Below are 22,044 nucleotides of genomic sequence, written 5' to 3'. Positions count from 1 at the left end.
AAAATGCTATTTAATCTTCCCATTAGTAAAGTCAATCTTATCATTTATAAATATCAAAATTATAAATCTCTTTTTGAGTTTGGAAGATAATGCTGATGGCAAGGCAGATCTTGGAGGCCTGGCTTATGAAATTCAGAGGGAAGTTTGAGAATGCCTCAAAGACTCTGTCAGGAAAATTCATTTGATGTTCCACACTAAGCATCTGTGTGATCAATGGGTACTGAAGAAAACAGCTGTGAGTAACAAGAGACAAGAGCCATTGAAATGAAATGTTTTTATATGATGGGAAAATTGGTGTTAGCCATCTGAGGCTGAAAATCAGCTTCAATTAATAAGGGAGTCTCACTGAGGTGAAATCATCTGAGAAAAAATTTCTTAGGGTCGACAGACATAAACAAGGTCCAGGGGGCAAGTCTGCATTTCAAACTAGTAGATGAACTTTGTAAAGTGTAAGAGTCTCCCACAGGTTCTTATTTTAAAGGCATGAAGGAGTCATGAATCACAGCTGAGACTTAGAACAATGGATTACCATGGTTACCATGTCCCACTGATAGGTCAAGGTGAACTTGTAGCCTCAGAGGCAGTGGAAAGTCCCTGATGGAAGGGTTCACAAGAAGAGGTTAAGGCCTGGCACCATGTGTAGAGTCAACCTCAGGTTTAGTGGAGATCCCAGAGTATTTGAGTTTCCAGGACCACAGGGATGACCAGGAAGGACAACAGGAGGTATGAAGTGAAACCAACCTAGGCCACAAGACAAGCTGTGTGTGTTGTAGATGGCAAATCCTGTAAAGTGGAGTAGCTCTGAGTCATTGGATCTCTCTCTCTCATTCTCTCTCTCTCTCTCTCTCTCTCTCTCTCTCTCTCTTTCTCTTTCTTTTGTCATTAAACTTGTTTTTATGGGTCTCGAAATTCTGTGACACATTCTTGGTCAAGTTATTTCCTTTAGTAAGTACTTATTTTGAAAATGAATAACTTAAACCTGAAACACACACACACACACACACACACACACACACACACACACACTCCACAGAACATTCTCTTTCTTTTCTGAAGGTTTTATGATGCATTGTTATCATTAGCATGGCTTTCACTGTTAGACATAAACCAATTGAGACAAACAATTCTTCGACCATTCTTCCACCACCAATTAAAAGTGGGGTGGCAGGTGTTAGGAATAATATTAATTAGTCTTTTGAGCTTTCTCGGCAGATTTAGTGACTTTGCTTGCTCTAGAAACCTTCTTGTCTACAGCTTTGATAACACCCAGAGCAACTGTCTGTTGCCTGTCACAACAACAACAACAACAACAACAACAACAACAACAGCAGCAACAACAACATAATGTAAGAATTTCAGAGAAGTTCTTAACACACATGGACTTGCCAGTGACCATATCAACAATGGCTGAATCACAAGACTTCAAGAATTTAGGGCCATCTTCCAGGTTCTTACCAGAACAATGATTGATCTTTTTGTTAAGTTCAGCAAACCTGAAAGCTATGGGAGCAGTATGGCAATCCAGCACAGGAGCACAGCCAGAACTAATTTGGCCTGGATGGTGTAGGATAATCACTTGAACAGTGAAGCTAGTTGCTGCCACTGGTAGGTCATTTTAGCTGTCACCAGCAATTGTTGGCACATCTAATGTACTTTGCATCAATGCCCACATGCTTACCAGGAAGAGTTTTACTCAGTGCCTCATGGTACATTTTAACATGTTTACTTTTCCTGGGATACTGACTAAAGCAAAGGATATCACTCACCATGCCAGGTTTGAGATGAGAACACCAATATCCACTTGACCCACAGCAACAGTTCCAAAACCATAAATTTTATAAATATCTTTAAGGGGCAGTCGCAGAGGCTTATCAGTTGGACGAGTTAGTGGCAGGATATAATGCAAAGCTTCCAGTAGTATGCTCTCACTGGTCCTGCCATATTTAAGGGTGAATTACCATCCCTTGAACCAAGGTATGCCAACACTTGACTCCTCCATGTTGTCACCATTTCAATCAGAAATTGACACAAATGTCACTGTATCAGTGTTGTAGCCAATTTTCTTAGCTGTTGATTTCCTTTACGACTTCCTCAGACCTCTTCTGGCTGTACAGTGGTTTGGTAGATTCCTTTGTATTAACAACAATTAGCTGTTTCACAGCAGGGTGTAAACCAAAAGGACATGCCCTGGGTCTGCCCAAGACTAGCAACAACCATCACAATTATGTTTTTATAAAGTCTTTATGCCCTGGGGCATCAATGAGATAATCATCAAATACTATTTCCTGGTCTCACATTTCAACAGGAGATATCAATAGTGATACCAGGTTCACTCTCAGCATTTAGTTTGTCTAAGACCTAGGCATAGTTGAAGAATCTTTTTCTCATCTCAGCAGCTTCCTTTTCAAAATTCTCTATGACAATTCCCTGACATTTGTGAATTAGATGGCAGGTTGTAGTGGACTTGCCTAAATCTATGTGACCAATGATGGTGATGTTGATATGAGTCTTTTCCTTTCCCACTTTTGGCTTAGAATTAGCAATGTTTTTCACATTACATGCACTGTGATGGCAAACTCATTGTGAAAAAAAGTACCTTATGGATCTTGAAAGATCAAGAGTCTCAGATGCCAAACATTGAGCTACAGGAATTGATTTCTACTACTTTAATATTGATTTTGGTTTAATTTTATTGTAACTGAGCTCAGATTCTTTGATCTGGGATAGGGCAGTATTTAACTTGTTTTATGATTTTATAGCAGCCAATAATTATGAGACTATATTTTGAAAGAGAAATTGGAATTGTAAGTTGATTGCAATTTTTAAAGACTGAAAACTTTGAAGTTATATTTATATAAAATATATTTGATATTGTGATATTAACATTAAGTCTTAGATATAAAGAAGAGAATAAAGCAGTGGTATATGTGTGTGTCTAGTTGACAAAGGAGTCTATTGTACTAGATAGTTTTGTCAACTCAACGAAAACATGAGTCATGTTGGAAATATTCAACTCAATGTGCTTCAATTGACTTGCCTCCATAAAGTTGACCTGTGGGCACATATGTGTGGCATATTATTAACTAATGGTTGATATAGATGTTTTTAGGTCACTGTGAGTGGTCCATCCATGGGCATGTGCTTCTGAGTTATATAGGTAAGTAAACAAGTTGAGTAAGCCATGGAGAGCAAGAAGGAAGCAACTTTTCTGCATGTTTTCTGCTTCTGCCCCTGCAGTGAATTCCTTAATGATGAACAGTGATTGGAAACTGGAGTCCAAATAAATCTTTCCTCACTAAGTTGGTGAGGAAAATAAAAATAGGTGACATTTCCAATATGCAACACTAAAAACTAGGGGGAAGGCTCAGACCACTACACAAACATGAGGGACTAAATTTGGAAAGTTGCATGAGGCGGCATGCATCCGTAACTCTAGCACATGAAAGAGGAGTGGTACTGAAGTAGATGAAATCTGGAGTGCATTATCCAGCAAGCCAAGCAGAACCTATGAGCTCTAGTATCAAGGAATGACCCCACCTCTAATAAATAAGGTGGTAAACAGAGAAAAACACTTGCCATTATAATCATGAATATGTATAGATATATACAAATATATATATGTGTGTGTGTGTGTGTGTGTGTGTGTGTATTTAGAATCATTTATGAACTGAACTCAAGAATGACAATGTCTTTTTCTAACAGAATTCTGTGGTCTCATTTTCTGTTGGCCATCTCTCTTCATGAGTCGTACCCTCAGCTGTCATACACTCTCCCCTATGCCTGCTCTACTCGTTGTCTTCTGGCTGAATCATGGAAACACCCTCTTTTTAACTCACCAGGGGAATATTACCACCTATAGCATTATATATCCTGTCTATTGCTCTGTAGGCAATATGTTTTATTTCATCTATTTTAATTAGCTCACTTAAGTCATGTAACATTTGGGTATGTTTCTTGACTAATCACCATGACCCAATGCCTAACTACACACACACACACATACACACACACAAACACACACACACACACACACACACACACACACACACACACACACACACACAAGAATTAAGAGGACTGAGTTTCAGCATCATGAAGAAGGCATGCTGGAAAGAACAGCTTGGTCCAGGGTGCAACCAAGAAGCAGAGAAAGGGAATTTCAATCATCATGTTGGATTATCCTTTATTTTCCTTTTTATGCAAACTTGTATCTCACACAGTGGATGATGCTTTAAACACTCAGTTTTAGTCTTTTCATTTATATCTCTATGGAAACACCTTCACAAACACATTAGCATGTGTGCCTCGATAAAGAACTAGGTGTTTATTAATTCTATCATTCAGTAATGGAAATTAGACATCATAAGTTCATCCACTGTCAACATGACACTTAAACATACTATGTAAATGTATTCACATATTGAATACTCAAAAAATTAAAAACATTATATTATAAGGAGAACCTGGGGGAATTCTGTATCATTATGTTATTTCATCAGTGCAATAAACACAGAGATGACAAACTAAACCATTTTTCTGTAGAGTAATTTTATATGCATATATAAATGAACGTGACAAATATAGGAATAGACATTAATAGTGTGATATCCTATAGGAGTAAATACATTAACATTATTCATGGCATTATTAAGTTTCCCCCCATGATGTGGTTACCTTTAATTTCCCTGTTTTCTATTATTAAAATGCTATGTTGCTTAAGCTATGCCAGAATATCTTTCACATGAACTCAGAGACAAAGCAAAAAAGACATTATTTTCTAAACCATCCTTTTAAGAAATATTGTTTTAACAGTATCACGTGGGAACAATATTTTGTATATTACTCCATTATAGAAAAATCAATTTACATGTATTTGCTTTATATTTATTATTTTAATTAGTCAATTAGTATCTAGGAGTCATATATGAATCTATGTATTAATAATGGGGCCATTAACATGATAAATAAAATAGATTCATTAAATTTGATTAACTTTTGTACATAAATAACCAGCTATTGATAGTGTTTTGCAAAGAAGGAAAACGGGAAAGGATGTTCTGTGGTTGGAATGAGAGCATGAGCGTTGAAGTCCTGTTGTTACACAATGTTGCATGCTGGAATAATTTATCTCCTTTCACCCAGTTTCTGTATTATGTCATTATCATATCTTCATTGTACATATATTCTAAATATATGAGTCTTTTATTGCATAAATATGGGCTTGCATTTGTCATGCAGCTGTAATTTTATTGGTTCTTCCTTCAACTCCCTTTTGCATCATTAGTCTTCCATGCAGAATTTCTTATCAAAGTACTCCACATTGTTTATCTTATCTGAAGTAATAAAATAAGGATAATTTTGTTGTTGCACCAAAATTGGCTTCATCTTCAATCTTAATGGATAATATCTTGGGCTTAGCACTCCCTCTGGCTCCTTGGAGATATTTTGCCTTTGTCTTCTAAGCTCCCATTGATTCTGTTGCAGATTCATATCTTAGTTAATTAATTCCCTTCAACTGTATCCAATTTACTGTTAAATCTACTCATTGGTTTCTCAATTGTGAACATTGTACTTTATCAATTCTAGAACTTCGGGCTGGGGCTTTTACTCTGTGTAAGCATAAAGTCCGTACACTACTACTATTGTCATTTGCTGTGTATTTATTTTTTGTTTTTGTCATTCTGTTTGTTTGTTAGCAGTTAAAGAGATAAGAACATAGAGTTTGGTTCATTAGTAGAAATGAAATCTATGATTTGCAAATATGGGTAAAACTGGGACCATGAAGAAAGGTTATAAGGTAAGAAAGAGTTCAAAAACCAAATGTTCAATGCTTTCCTTGTTATTCTAAAGAAAAAAATGAACATAAATAATATATAAAAGTAGAGGGCAGACTATTTTGGAAGAAAAAGGACCAGTGGGGCAGCAGGAGAGATAGTAATAGAAATATTTAGCTATTTTTCATAATAATTGTCTAAATGTTTGCATTGAAATCAGTTTTTTGTAAACCTTATTCATTTTGTTTTTGTATCATATTGTAGATAAATCTAAACACACTGCTATTTAACATCAAAGAGCATGAATTTGGTGATAAATTGATTTTTAAAAATCTTTTATTTGCTGCATTAATATTTAGTTCCTTAAATTTGAGTTCCTGCATCTGCAAAATGAAATGATAAAATAAAAAAAAAATCAAAAGACTTCTTGATGCCTGGTAAGGACAATCTTCACAATAGTCTGAAATACTTACAGACCAACAAAATGCAGAACCGTGGAGCCAAGTCCCAACCAATGCATCTACACTGTACCTTCTGCACCTACAGCTCAGGGATCATCATGGAAGGAGGGGCAAAAAGAATATAAGAGCAGAGGAGAACAGCAATAGGGATGGAGGGCTTATGTCCAAGAAACAGGGAAAGGGAATAACATTAGAAACGTAAATAAAAAAAATCCAATAAAAGAAAAAAGGTAGGAGTTAGTTGTGAGACTGTGTTTCCTAGGAATGTCAGTAGCTTCATCTATAAAATTTCACCAATATGACTGTCTAAACCAGAGCTGGACAAAGACAGCAACAACAAATGCGTCAATGCAGACAAAGTTCAGGAGGCCTTAACTCTATGCAAAGAACTGTAGGCAACCAAGGTGTTGTGGATTGCCCTGGAGCCCTTTGTATTTTGATGCTAATTCCACTTCCCTAAGAGGGGGTACCTGGGAAGAGGAATGAATCATGTACTCAGGTGACTTCCTGTGAACCTTCTCCCCATCTTAACTTGCAAAATAAAGGCTAGAGTTAGTGATTGGACAGTGGAAGAGAGGTGTAGAAAATAATTTTGGGTGGTAGGAGAGAGAGGGGAAGAAGAGTGAGGGGAGCAAGGGATAGTAAGAAAGAGATGGTGGAAGGAAGATGGAGCTGAAGCTCGTGGCCTGGGGAAACTGCAGGCTATAAGGAATCACATAGCTGGGGAATAGAGGAGTGTAGTGGTAGATCTGCCCAATCTAGGTGCTCAGACTGTATTTATATTGAGTTGTGTTTTCCTTGCACAGGCTTATTTGGGTTGGAGATTTACCGCAACACCAAGGAATGTTGAGAGTGAAAGAAATAGTACTCTCCAGGGAAGAGCACACTAATGGGAAATCCAATATCAACTGGTCAGCTTTGAACACATAGATACAGTAACATATAGCCTGAACAGGTTGTACTTAAGTGTTTATAAGTGAGTGTGTGTGTGTGTGTGTGTGTGTGTGTGTGTGTGTAAAACAAAAACTGATGAAAAAAGGATGTTATGGATCTGAAAATAAAAAACAAAGTACATTTCAGGGGGAAATAATGTAACTATATTAGAATCTCAAAAATAAATGAGTATCTTTAAGAGGACTTTTTGACTAGTGGTAATTATTGAAGTACTACCATGTGCCACATAGCAAATGTTCCATAAGTAAAAGTCAGTTAGCAACTTGTTGCGGTCTTTGATGGTCACAATTCCTACACTGAAATGTTGTATCCATGCTAAGTAGCAGCTGAAGAACAGAAGGTAAGACATGACAACAAGTGTTTTAAATCCTGACCACATTGTTGGGAGGGGAAGTGTTAGATGCTTTGCTACTGTGAGCCCTTAGTAGTCTTTCTTTAAAACCTTAAAGACAAAGGGAAACTGATGTGTTAATTTTTATATTTACTTATTTTATATGTATAAATGTTATGCCTGCATGAGTGTAAAATATACCACTTGCATGCATGTTGGCTACAAAGGTCAGAAGAGGGCATTGTACTTTCTGAAACAGTAGTTAGACCTTGCTGTGAGCCTCTGTGTGGGTTCCAGGAACCAAAGCCAGTCCTGTATAAGAACAAGTACTCTTAGGAACTGGGCCACCTCTCCTGACCCTGAGAGACTAATTTATAAAAGTTGTCATCTAAGAAGATCGTTTAGTGGTCCAGAACATGTATTGCTCTTGTAAAAGGCTGATTCACTTCTCAACACCCAGGTCAGACAGATCATAACTCCCTGTTGGGCCCATTCCAACAGATCTCACCTCTAACCTGGGTGCCTGCACATGTCTGCACATATGCACACACATATGTATCATTAGAAAATTAAACTACTACACTTAATGAAACCCAGTAAAGCAGTTCTAAGCACAGAACTTCAGATAAGTTCTTTTTTACAAATCGTTTTATTAAATGAACAAAACTTGACGTTTTTGGCTTAGTACTTCCCTGACTTAGGGGAGACTTAGGGGAGCCTCTTTATATTGGCCCTTAAAAGATAACTTCCTCTATTACAATTATGTGCAGGGGCACTGTGAAACTTTCCAGGAAGCAAAGGAATATATGAATTTAGAATATATTTTTCTTTTGTGATTAACATAGTCTGGTATAAGAGTCAAATAGAGGACATTCCACTCCTGAAGTATTGCTTTTTAAAACATGTATATTTTAATTATGCCCAACAAGACGACTCAGCAGGTAAGGAAAACTTGCAGCCAAGACTGACATTTCATCAAAGTGCTTGAGGGCGTTTTGTATTTTAGTAAAGAGCAGATTATTTAGAGCACAGCTGTAGAGGTTTCAAAAACATGGAATCAACATGTGGTCAGTTCTAGTAAGGGCTTTGTGGCGAGTACATGACAGCTATGCAAATGGAGGAGTAAGTCAGGGATGAAGTGTGCTCTCTTTATAAGAGTTAATTTCATAACTGCTATCCCATTCTTGAAGACTGGAATTAACATCAACAAAATAGTTACAAGAATTTTGTTATCTACCACTTAGTACTAGTCCGTAGAGGTTGTACCAAACTTTAGAAATGGCAGGACGTTTGTTACAGTGGTAAGAAAATTTCAAGGGTATAAGACTTTTTTTCTTCTTCCATTTTCTTAATTAGATTTTGAAATTTATATTTCAAATGTTATCCCCTGTGCCATTTTCCCATCTATAAACTTCCTATCTCATGCCTCTTCCCCTATTTCTATGGGGGTATTCCCTCACCCATCCGTCCATCCCTTCCTGCCGTCCACCCTGACATTCCTCTACACTGAACGGTCCAGGCTTGGCAGGACCAAGCTCTTCTTCTCCCTTTGGTGTCCAAGAAGGCCATCCTCTGCTACATATGCAGCTGGAGCAATGGGTCAGTCCATGTGTACTCTCTGGATGGTGGTTCAGTCCCTGGGAGGTCTTCTTGCTTAGTATTGTTGTTCTTATGGGTTTGAAAACCTCTTCAGCTTCATCAACCTTTCTTTAATTCCTCCACTGGGGACCCTGTTCTCAATTCAGTGGTTGGCTGCAAGCATTTGCCTCTGTATTTGTCATGCTCTGGCAGAGCCTCTCAGGAGACAGCTCTATCAGGCTCCTGTCAGCATGCATTTCTTGGCATCAGCAACATTGTCTGGATTTAGTGGCTGTTTGTATATGGGCTGGATCCCCGGGTGGGGCAGGCTCTGAATGGTTATTCCTTTAGTCTCTGCTCCAAACTTTGTCTTCTTATTTCCTCCTATGAATTTTTTATTCCCCTTTCTAAGAAGGACTGAAACATCCACACTTTGGTCATCCTTCTTGTTGACCTTCATGTGGTCTATGGATTGTATCTTGGGTAATACGAGCTTTTAAGCCAATATCTACTAATCAGTGAGTGCATACCATGTGTGGTTTTTGTGGTTGTGTTACCTCACTCAAGAAGATATTTTCTAGTTCCATCCATTTGCCTAAGAATTTCATGAAGTCATTGTTTTTAATAGCTGAGTAGTACTCAGTTGTGTAAATGTACCACATTTTCTACATCTGTTCCTCTGTTGAGGGAATTCTAGGTTCTTTCCAGCTTCTGGCTGTTATAAATAAGGCTGTTATGAACATAGTGGAGCATGTGTCCATATTATATGTTGGAGCATCTTTTGGGTATATGTCTAAGACTGGTATAGCTGGGTATTCAGGTACTACTATGTCCAATTTTCTGAGGAATCTCCAGACTGATTTCCAGAGTGCTTGTACCAGCTTGCAATCCCACTAACAATGGAAGAGTTCCCTCTTTCTCCACATCCTTGCCAGAATCTGTTTTGACCTGAGTTTTTGATCTTAGGCATTAAGACTGGTGTGAAGTAAAAATCTTAGGGTTGTTTTGATTTGCATTTCCCTGACTACTAAAAATGTTGATCATTTCCTTAGGTACTTCTCAGCCATTCGATATTCCTCATCTGAGAATGTTTTGTTTAGCTCTGTACCCCATTTTTAATAGGGTTATTTGGTTCTCTGAAATCTAACTTCTTGAGTTCGTTGTATATTTTGGATATTAGACCTCTATCAGGTGTAGGATTGGTAAAGATCTTTTCCCAATCTGTTGGTTGCCAGTTTTTTTCTAATGACAGTGTCCTTTTCATTACAGAAGCTTTGCAATTTTATGAAGTCCTACTGGTGTTCCGTTCAGGAAATTTTCCCCAGTACCCATGTGTTTGAGATTCTTCCCCATATTTTCTTCTATTAATTTGAACATATCTGGTTTTATTTGGTGGTACTTGATCCACTTGGACTTGAGCTTTGTACAGAGCCATATGAGTGATCGATCTGCATTCTTCTACACGCTGACCTCCAGTTGAACAAGCACCATTTGTTGAAAATTCGATCTCTTTTCCATTCAATGGTTTTTCTCCTTTGTCAAAGATCAAGTGACCATAGGTGTGCAGGTTCATTTCTGGATTTTCAATTCTATTCCACTGGTCTAACTGCCTGACTCTGTACCAATACTATACAGTTTTTATCAATATTGCTCTGTAATACTGCTTAAGTTCAGGGATGGTGATTCTGCCAGAAGTTCTTTTATTTGTTGAGTATAGTTTTCACTATCCTGGGTTTTTCGTTATTCCAAAGGAATTTGCAAAATGCTCTTTCTAACTCTGTAGGAATTGAGTTGGAATTTTGATGGGGATTGCACTGAATGTGTAAATTGCTTTCAGCAAAATGGCCATTTTTACTATATTAATCCTGCAAAAAAAAATAACAGGAAGCAACAATCACCATTCCTTAATATCTCTTAACATCAATGGACTTAATTCCCCAATAAAAATACATAGACTAACAGAATGAATACATAAAGAGGAGCTAGTATTTTGCTGTATACAGGAAACACGCTTCAGACACAAAGACAGATACTACTTCAGAATAAAAGGCTGGAAAACAACTTTCCAAGCAAATGTCCCAAAGAAATAAGCTGGATTAGCCATTTAAATATTGAATAAAATTGACTTTCCACCAAAAGCTATCAAAAAAGATAAGGAAGGATACTTCATATTCATCAAAGGAAAAAGTCCACCAAGATGAACTCTCAATCCTAAATATCTATGCTCCAAATGCAAGGGCACTTATATTCATAAAAGAAACCTTACTAAAGCTCAAAGCACACATTACACCTCACACAATAATAGTAGGAGATTTCAACACCCCACTCTCATCAGTGAACAAATCATGGAAACAGAAATTAAACAGGACATAGAGAAACTAACGGAAGTTGTGAACCAAATGGAATTAACCGATATTTATAGAACATTTCATCCTAAAACAAAAGAATATACATTCTTCTCAGCACCTCACAATAACTTCTCCAAAATTGACAAAAATCAGTCACAAAACAGGCCTCAATAGATACAAGAAGATTGAAATAATCACATGCATCCTATTAGATAACCACTGACTAAGGCTGTATTCTAGTAAAGTTCTGTATAGATCTCCCCATTATAATAGCATAACAGTATAGCTAACATCCCAGTGGGCTGAACTATTCACAGCATAAACTATGTAAAGATACTTCTAATCTGAGAATCACAAGAAAGGAAGAGAAAGAAGGTCTTTATTTCAGCAAGGTAGATTCTTCTTGTCCTGTCTTAAAAGACAGCTATAGCTTTTAGTAGAAACAAGGTTTCTATAGGTAAATCATTATTTAGTTGAATGACAAACACCCAATGGGAAGGACTTAGACTAATGCTTAAACTGCTGTATTGTGTGGTGGATTTAAGGTTGGCAGTGTTTTAAAAGTGGTATCTGCTTGTCAGAACAAAGAATACCTTGGCTTGATGTTCATCTTCTTCTGTGACAAGAAGACTGTCTCCGTGAATGACAACATAATAATGAACATTAGCATCAACTTGTTCATTCAGGATAGATGAAATTATCAGTGTGGGAAAGTAAGGGATGTTAAGTCCTGCCCAGACATAGCAAGGAAAACTGGACATTCAGAAAGAAAATAAGCATCATTCTTACTATGAGAAAAACTGGTTTTAAACATCAAACAGTAGGAGTTGCACAACTAATAACAATGACATCACTAGAACTGAACTTTCCCTGGAGAGAGACTTAGAGAAAACATAGCTGAGGAAACAGATGCTGTTGCCTGGAGGGTTTATTCACTTCTATTTCCAATTTGGTTTTAGAGTGTACCTTGAATCTTGATCCAATAAGTCCAGTACCTTGTAAGAATTTTAGTCTATAAACTATATTTGTTGCATGGATTATTCATACTTGATATGAATCAAATATCATTCATAGTTTTATATAAAATTAGAGCAAGTGAGTAGTAGGTCCGTTGTGAATCAGATACATTGAGAAATGTTAGGGAAAGATAATATCCTAGGTCACATGACAGTCATAAATGGCCTAAGGCTAACATCACCAGAGATGAGAGTAGTTAACACTTTCTTAGACTCATTGACACTTGAACTAATGTCACCACAGCAAATACCTTCTATAATTTTGTAATTGGGAGTTACATTCAAACTTCCATCATTTAAAATATGTGGAGCCTACTGCTGGTTGCATTGTTTTGAAACAACAGTTTCAACCCATTTGAAATACAGTCTGTCCAAATGTATTCATTGTTTAATACCTATTAATTGGGTTTTAATATAAAATAATTTAGAATCAAAAGATATTTTATCATTGGAATCACAAGAATCATTCACTTAGACAAAATATAATTTTGTCATGGAAGTAAACTTGTTTGCAATATAAGGCATAGAAGTTGGAAATCCATTTAAGATAAATATTTATTCAAAATGCAAAATACGCACATCAAAGGCAACTTCTCAATATGAATGGGAGAATTATAAAGTCCTGTTATTGAATTAATTATAATTTGTATTATTAGAAAGAAATTACCAGGGGCATTCACATGATGAATTTCATTATATATATATATATATATATATATATATATATATATAATATATATAAATATATATATGTGTATACGTATATATATATGTAAGTTAATCTAATATGCATTGCCTTGAAGATCATTCATAATTAACTGAATTTAAACTTTTAATAGTGTGATTTATTAAAATCAGCCTTTTAGAGGTATAGTATAACTACATTTTTCAAAAACATTTAGAGGTGAAGTAAAGCACTAAATGTGGGGAGTGCTTATTTAATTTACCTAGAAGAGAAATAAGTCATCTTAGGCCCACCAGAGGTAGGTACTATATAACATGCAAATTTTACCTCTGGCCAATTTTACAACTGGCTCTTTCTACAGCACCTTTGTCACTTTTTTGGAAAACATGTTATAAATTTAACATTATTTCGAAAACAGAGAATTTGCCATTTCTCCAAGAAAAAAATAAAATGTTTCAGAGCCTCAATTATATACTGTGAAAGACCAGCACCTTGCCAACCACAGTGACATTTTTAGGAAGTAATATCTTGTAATTTGTACAACCTATTATCCAGCATTGGAAATTACATTATCATACCTAACATCCATGCCATTTTATAAGAAAGAATCATAGAAATTGAAAATTTTAAATAATAAAAAATCATTTATTTAAAATACAAGAACGAAAGAGAGATGATGGGAAGTAGAGAAAACAGAAAAGCAAGATTTGAATTATAGAGCCTGTGAGATAGATCAGGATACAAAAATGTCTGGATAGGAACTGAATTATGACTCTCACAATTAATACATACCAGTAACAAGAGAATGTGACTGTCTATAAGGATGATTCTAAAAGTAATTTTTAAGTTAAAATAGGTCTGATTGGACCAATGACACAGAAGTTGGTACATATGAGCAGAATTGGATGGCTGCGTGAAAACACAGGTGCATCATGGTCATCTGGGAAACAAGAAGGAAACCTGAAGAGAAACCCAAGTTGCCAACACCTTAACATTGGACTTGTTGAGTTCCAAGCTATGAGACAATCTACATTGTATAAACTGTAGCTGGTCTATTTTGTTATGTCAGGCCAACTAAACTAATAACTGATCAGCAGAAAGAACACCGAGTATTGATTCAATATAGGTGTTTAGTAATGAGAGTTATTAGATTTATTGGGCTAAATAACTAGGTGGAATTAAGGAGGCAAATAAAATGGTTTTGTAATTACTTCATCAAGTTGGCTATTATCTCCCTGACAGTTATTAATTCTTATCAATCAAAATCAATCAAGTAGACAACTGTATACACTTGGCATTGTACATAAACCTCAGTGAGAAAGTCTCACCTGAGGGTGGCTTATGGTGGAAGACTGGATAAAGTCCTCTCCACTCCTACTTCATGGGAAAACACACAGAGATGTAGCTCATTTAACTATTTTTAAGACACATAATCACAAACTGTACAGGACTAATCAAATGAAGGAACATTTCCGCAAAAGGTAATTGTGTGTGTATGTGTGTGTGTTTATTATGTGTGTGTATATTGTGTGTGTGTTTGTGTTGTGTGTTTATACCTGTGTGTATGTCTGCGTGTCTCTGTGTGTTGTGTGTATATGTCTGCATGTATAGTATGTCTTATATCTGTGTGTGTGTGTGTGTGTGTGTGTGTGTGTGTGTGTGATATGCCCATGTGTGCAGGCCATGCAGTGTCATTTTCAATCCCTCCCACCTCTGTGTTTCTTCGGGGTTTCCATACATTCATGTCATATATGCATTCTAATTGTTCCTTCATCACATACCTTTCAACTCCACATTTAGAAGGATTCACTGAGGCCTTATGGGCTCACTACAGGCTGCACAATTGAAGATAATGATTCATTTTCTTCCACAGTTTTTCAGTGGCCAGTAGTTAAAGAGACGAGTACAAGAGATAGCCCTGAACTCCTCCTTCATCAGTAACTGTTTAATCACATAGAGCCAGTCTTCTTCAAGTGACAAATACTCTGATGCCCTTATACTTGGAAACCAAAGTAGTTGTCATAGTTACAGGCACTGCTTTTATACAAAATACCCAAATGTGGCCCATAAAATCATAGCAAATCCATAGCCTGAAAATTCATGGAAGACTAATTCTGGTAATCGGTCAAGCATTAGGACAGATAATTCATTAATATTTGTGACATTTGAATTATAGTGTCTGGGATGGAGCTGTGCTATCATAAGATGCAGGTGGTCTGCCTGAGGGCTCAAGTTTGACAAATGGTATTGCAGGACAGTGGCTGAAACTTGGCCATAGGTCAATAAGATGATCAGTAGGGAAAGTCACTGGACATTGAACCTGACTATTAGAGTTAAATCCCCCCACCTGGAAGAAAGAGAGAACCAACTCAAGCAAGTTGTCCTCTGACCTCTACACATTCATGGTGACAATCAGGCACACACACACACACACACACACACACACACACACACACACACAGGCACCTACACAAATAAATAAGCAAACACACACATATACACAAACACACACACATACAGACACACACATATTTGTAAACATGGAACTTGAATTCATATTAGTATAGTACAAGAGTGAACATGCAATAATACCATCTCAGAAGTTCCATCATTTTAGCACGAAGTGTGGAATATTAATGAAGGCATTCCTTTCCTGTCATAGCTCGACACACAAGGTTCAGCTATCATGCTTAAGTAGCATCTTTCCACAAACATGGCTTAAATTTAAATGGCAATTATAAATTAACTATGAGTGAAAACACAGGAAAAACTTTACTGCTAGTGTATTAGTCCACAAACATTTATACAAATAACAAGTACACACTGAGATTAGTGACCAATTAGGTCACGTTTAAAGCACCTCCACCATTGGTTACTGCATATTATGTCAAATGACATAATAAATGTGAATAATCAGAAGAGAAAATTGGCCAGCCAACATAGATAAATGAGCAGCTCAGGATGGGGGATAACACTGGAAGTAAAATGTCAAGAGAGTTATAAACACAAAAGTTGACTGTGAAAATGTGAATATGCCATTCTTGGTTTGGTCAGCTCTTGATCTGAAGCAGAAAATCAGTACTCATCATTTAACTAAAAATCTGTACTCAAATCAGTGGAAGAAAGGTTGTGTGGAAAAAGAAAAAAATGTCCAAGAGAGAGTAACTTGGGCAAAACATTTTTACATTAAAGAGGTCCAAGGTCCAGGAAGATGTCTCAGTGCTTAAAGTACTTGCTGGGCAAGTATGAGAATCTCAGTTCACATCCCATTCTTCTACATGATAGAACATACCCACATCACCAGAGAAGGAGGAAAGCCAGGTGAGTCCCAGGAGGTTGCTGTCCAGCCAGTCTAGTGGAAATGGGCTTTAGCCTTAGTGAAAGACCCTAACTCAAAAGAAATAAGATAGGAAATGATTGAGAAAGATAACCTAATTTCTAGCCTCCACACATTTGTGAGAGTGTAACTATACACATACATATATGCATGCATGCATACATATATACATACATACCCAGAGACACAGATACACACTCACACAATGATCTCTTAAGATATTAATTACAAAGAATAAAATATTGGAAGGCAACCTATCAAGAGAAGATAAGAGTATTGACTATTGGAGGTTATATAGAACATAAGCAAAATTTAAATTACATTTAGTAACTTTTAGCAAGGTCTTTTTTATTTTTGAGACTGTAATATAAGAATATCATTTTCCCATTCACATTTGTCGCTGCAAGCCTAAATTTCAATGGCATTATAGGCAATAAAAGAGTCTTTAAGACTTTGACAAAAGTGAATAAAGTTCAGGGAGCAACTGTAATTTTCTTGGTATTTATAATTGGGATTCCTTTGCATGACTCCAGGTTCAATGCTATTCCAATAGTTATCTACTATCATGAAAAGCCCAAAGAGCTTGCATGGCCAGACATACATATCTCTTGGGCTGTAGCCATGAATTCAACAAATGAAGTATGCACAATTAAAATGTTGAAATTATGGGGAATGTGTTTAGACTTTTTCCTTGTACCATGCCCTAACAAAAATCTACATACTCTTTGTATTATAGTAGATATTATGAATAATTTAGAGGTTTCTTAAAACATAAGAAGTTGTCTTTAGACTAAAATACCCACATTGTACTATTATATATAAGGAAGTTGACATCATTAGATTTTACCATCCATGAGGATCCAGAACTAATATCTGAAAATAAGATTTTCTAAGGTGCTGGCACTGTTGAGAACCACTGGTTAGAGCAAAGATTACAAAAATGTAGCCCTTGAACCATTAACATCAAAAGAAACAGTGTAATTTATTGGAAATATTCCAGTTTATGGTCTACCCAAGTTAGAATTGTGCCTAGTGAAATCTATTTTGTTTGAAAGACTTTCATAGTATCAGCGAACCTAGTGAAGCATCTATCTATTGAAGATTAATAATCACTGAGAAGAAATGAAAAACCTTTCTTCCTAACATTTTAGTCTGTCTAGACATTCATAACGTTATCGGAAGTAGTCTTAGGTTTGACTAATAAAGGAATCAAAGTAAGATCCCAGAAAAAATTGTCTTCTAAGTTAGATGACATTACAAAGTTTATTGATTCACTTGAACAGAAATATTTGATACATACAAATTTTTGTTACAAACAAATGAAATGCTGAACTTTGAAAAACAAAAAGAAGACATTTTATTGGCTTTTACATGAATGTATAGAAAAATATTTTAATAGATTTTGTAAAAAAAGTCATAAAATATATCCACCTAGGGAATTATTTGCACCATTAATAGAGTTGATTTTAAGAATATTAAACCAAAAATTTCAAGGTTATTTTCAGCTATCATGATAAATCTTTCATGAGCTACTGTATTGTACTTGAATATCCAAGTAGACAATTGCCTATGCAGTGAGGATTTTCATCACAACCATTGACTCCTCAATTTATATAATCACATATCCCATACACTTAGCAGGGGCAAAGAAACTTGTGAGGTACCTTCTGGACTTGTGTTGCATTGCAAATTTCAAGAACAAGAGGAACCAAATCATGAATAATTGAAAAGTTAATAATTTGTCTTTTTTATTTGGAAACTACTTAAATTACACTTAAACTACTCTGAATTCCATCATAGTGCCATAAAGTTATAACCAATGGGGTGTGGTTTTTGCTTGGAAATGAGCTTCATTGAGACTAGTTTTATATCCTCATGGCTGTGATGAACGTGGCTTGGATAGTTCAGATAGAACACTGAGCATTTCATTTGTCATTAAGACTGTCATAAAACCTCAAGAACTCCCTCAAGTGATAATGCATTATCTCCCTACTTAGTATGGGTTTATGAAAAATAAGGCAAGGTTATAATTTCTCACCCATGAAATAGAACAAAACTTTAATTTTAGCCTAAAACAACTGGGAAAAGATGAAAAGTATGATATAATTCAGAGCAATGCCCCGTGATGGACATAAACAGTTTATTTCCAATAAGTGACAAAGGTTCGTTTCTCCACCAGACTTTAGTCACCATCTTTGAACTCTTGGCCACGCCCTCCTTTTTGCCACCCCTATATGTATCTGCACTGTTCAGTTTTGTTATGAATCCTAATAAGCCACATGTACCAAATTCTTCATCCTCATTATCTGACTGTGTTCTTCATTGTCTTCCATTGTCCAGATGATATCAACTAACTTCAATCTGCTTCTAGGTTTAACTAAAATCACACTTATTCCCGATGTTTCCTCTCAGTAAATTTCCATCTATTGATCCTCCATTCTGTCTCATGGCCATAAATATTGCCATAAATTCCTCATAGACATTCAGAGTTGCAGACAATCTTTGTTCCCTGTGGTAAAACCCAATAGATAGTGTTCTTTACAATTTTTAAATTGTTTATTATTTTAAATTGTATACATGCATAGGTATTTTGCCTACATTTATATCTGTAAACCCTTTGTGTGCCCTCCCTACTGAGTCCGGAAAGGGGCACAGATCCCTTTGAAGTGAAGTTACTGATTATCATGAGCCACCATGTATGTTAGTGTTGGATCCAAACTCAGGTCCTCTGCAGGAGAAGCAAGTGCTCTTAACCCCTGATTCATTACTCCACTCTGAATTCCTTTCGAATCACCTCAGTGCTAGGAAACCTTCCAGCTACAGCACGAGCAGTGGAATTCAAATGGAGCCCAGGCAACTCTATAGTTCAGGAAGATCAGTTTTAAGATGTATAGAATGACTCAGAGAGCCACAGTTTCTAAAACAGAGTCCACAAAAAGGAGTTCCAAAAAAATCTTTGGAAATTCCACAGGCGAATTAGGTTGTTTTCACCACTATGAAATAATGACATACCTAAGGATGGATAATGTATCAAAGAGATTTATTGTTGATACAGGTTTAGAGACTGAGATCCCATGATTAATCAGCTCCATTTCCTCGTTTTCAGGCTGGGGTCTCATGAGGATGACTGTGTAGTGACTGATGAAGTGGTAGCATTACAGTGATGTTCAACATCTTTTTTTTTTTGGAGAATATTTATATCATTCCACCGTGAACACGGGACAGATGGATTTTATCTATTGAATTTCAGGAGAGGGAAAACATTCTGAAAGGATTGTTGACTGCCCCCAGAGACAGCTAATGTCAAAACTGTAGATAAAGTACTGTGTTCTAGGTTTACATGATCAACATGTAAAGAAATTATGGTTTTCAAGTAACCCAGAATGTATCTGGCTCCGTGACAACCTCACATTAATCAAGCGCAAGAAGTTCTAACCTACAAAACAGATTGCTAATATATTAATTCAAATGAGATAGGACTTTCAAAGGTCAGGAGTCTTTGTGTCAGCTGGTCAGTATATCCTCACTGCAGTAATAAAGGCTTTATGGGAAGCAGGTGTCGTCAGAATATTGCTTGGTGAGCAAGGGCAATTAGGAGAATTATCATAATGGTTATGATGGTCTGAGGCAGCCAGCAGAGCCCTGTGTCCTTCTCCTTGGACAATTCTGAAATTACTCTGATGTATTTCTCTTCTTTTATGATCTCTTTTATGGACTCCACATTCAACTCGTACCATCAGGTAACCTGTTCTTATTTCTCTTTCAAAATGCTAAAATGACACAGATTATATCTTTTGGTATATCAATTGTATTTCATAATGTCTTCAGAGTGTTATCCTGCAAGTTCCTTTTCTAACTTTCAGCTATGCCTTTTCCTTTCTGATCCCACCAGGAAAATGATATGACCAATGTCTTAGCTTGGTATGCAGGTTATTGTTTTTGCAGATGGTTGGTTTTATAGGTCAATTATCTTCAATTATCATGTCATGAGATATGGTTAGTGCCTAATTTTTAATAGCCAAAAGCTGGAAAGAACCCATATGTCCCACAACAGAGGAATGAATATAGAAAATGTGGTACACTTACACAATGGAGTAGTATTCAGCTATCAAAAACAATGACTCCATGAAATTCTTAGGCAAATGGATGGAACTAGAAAATATCATCCTGAGTGAGGTAACCCAGTCACAAAATGACACACATGGCATGTACTCACTGATAAGTGGATACTAGCCCAAAAGCTCAGAATATCCAAGATACAATTTAGAGACCACATGAAGTTCAAGAAGGAAGATCAAAGCATGAATACTCCAGTCCTACTTATAAGGGGGAAGAAAATAATCAATGGAGAAAGAGGGAGGAAAGGACCTGGGTGGGAAAGGGGAGGGAGATGAAAAAATAGGGGCTGGATCATGTATGCCAAGAGACAGGAGAGGAGCCCAGAGGGTCAGGAAAATGAATAGAAATATGTAGCAGTGGAGGGGTGGGGAGCTATGGTAGCCACTAGAAAGTCTCAGACACCAGGGAAGTAGAGGTTCCTACGACCCAAAGGGATTACATTAGTTGAAATGCACAACAAAAGGGAGAGAGAACCTGTAGAGACTACCGCCACCAGATAGGGATGGGACCACCCACCAATTTCAAAAATTTTAATCCAGCATTGTTCCTGTCTAAAGGAAACACAGGGACAAAAACATGGGGCAGAGACTGAAAGAAAGGCCATGCAGCGAACGCCCCACCTAGGGATCCATCCCATCTGCAGATACCAAACCCCTACACTATTGTTGATGCAGGGAAGCACTTGCAGACAGGAGCCTGGTATAGCTGTCCCCTGAGAAACTTTCCCAGCACCCGACCAATACAGATACAGATACTCACAGCTAACCATCGGACTGAGCTGGGGACCCCAGTGGAAGAATTAGTGGAAGAACTGAAGGAGCAGAAGGATTGCAACCCCATAGGAAGAACAACAATATGAATTAACCAGACCCCCTCTCCCCCAAAGCTCCCAGGGACTAAACCACCAATCAAAGAGAGATGGGTCCATGGCTCCAACTACATATATAGCAGAGGACTGCCTTAACTGGCAACAATAGGAGGGGAGGCCCTCGGTCCTGTGAAGGTTTGATACCACAGTGTAGGGGGAGGCTAGAATGGTGAGGCAGGAGTGGGTAGGTGGGTAAGCGGGTGAGTGGGTGGAGGAACACACTGTTAGAAACAAAGGGAATGGGGATGGGATTTGTGGAGGGGAGACCTGGAAGGTGGATAGCATTTGAAATGTAAGTAAATAAAATAGCTCATTCTGAGCAGAATTGTTCAAATACGTACCTTTCCAATAACCATGGTATGGATACCGGTCAGATATAAGATAAGTTTTTTTAAATGTTACAGATTAAAATACTTCAAACAAATACTATGATGATATGCAAATGCAACATTTAAGGCAAATGTGGTCAAAAATTACATATATTCTGATGTTTAAAGTCTTTACCTTTTTCCATATCTTGTCAATCTTGGTAGATAACATGCAAGTTTTGCTACCTGTAAAAAAAATAAAAAT

The 22,044-nt window shown here is 36.8% G+C and overlaps 1 pseudogene; it reads right to left on the bottom strand.

Moving 5' to 3' along the window:
• Positions 1-1,183: 1,183 nt before the first annotated feature.
• Positions 1,184-21,827, bottom strand: Eef1a1-ps1 (eukaryotic translation elongation factor 1 alpha 1, pseudogene 1; annotated as a pseudogene).
• Between the last annotated feature and the right edge of the window lie 217 nt (positions 21,828-22,044).

Source organism: Rattus norvegicus, chromosome 9, assembly GCF_021556685.1.
Source record: "Rattus norvegicus strain SHRSP/BbbUtx chromosome 9, alternate assembly SHRSP_T2T, whole genome shotgun sequence".
Lineage (NCBI taxonomy): Eukaryota > Metazoa > Chordata > Mammalia > Rodentia > Muridae > Rattus > Rattus norvegicus.
This window is presented reverse-complemented; position numbering and strand designations above follow the sequence as displayed.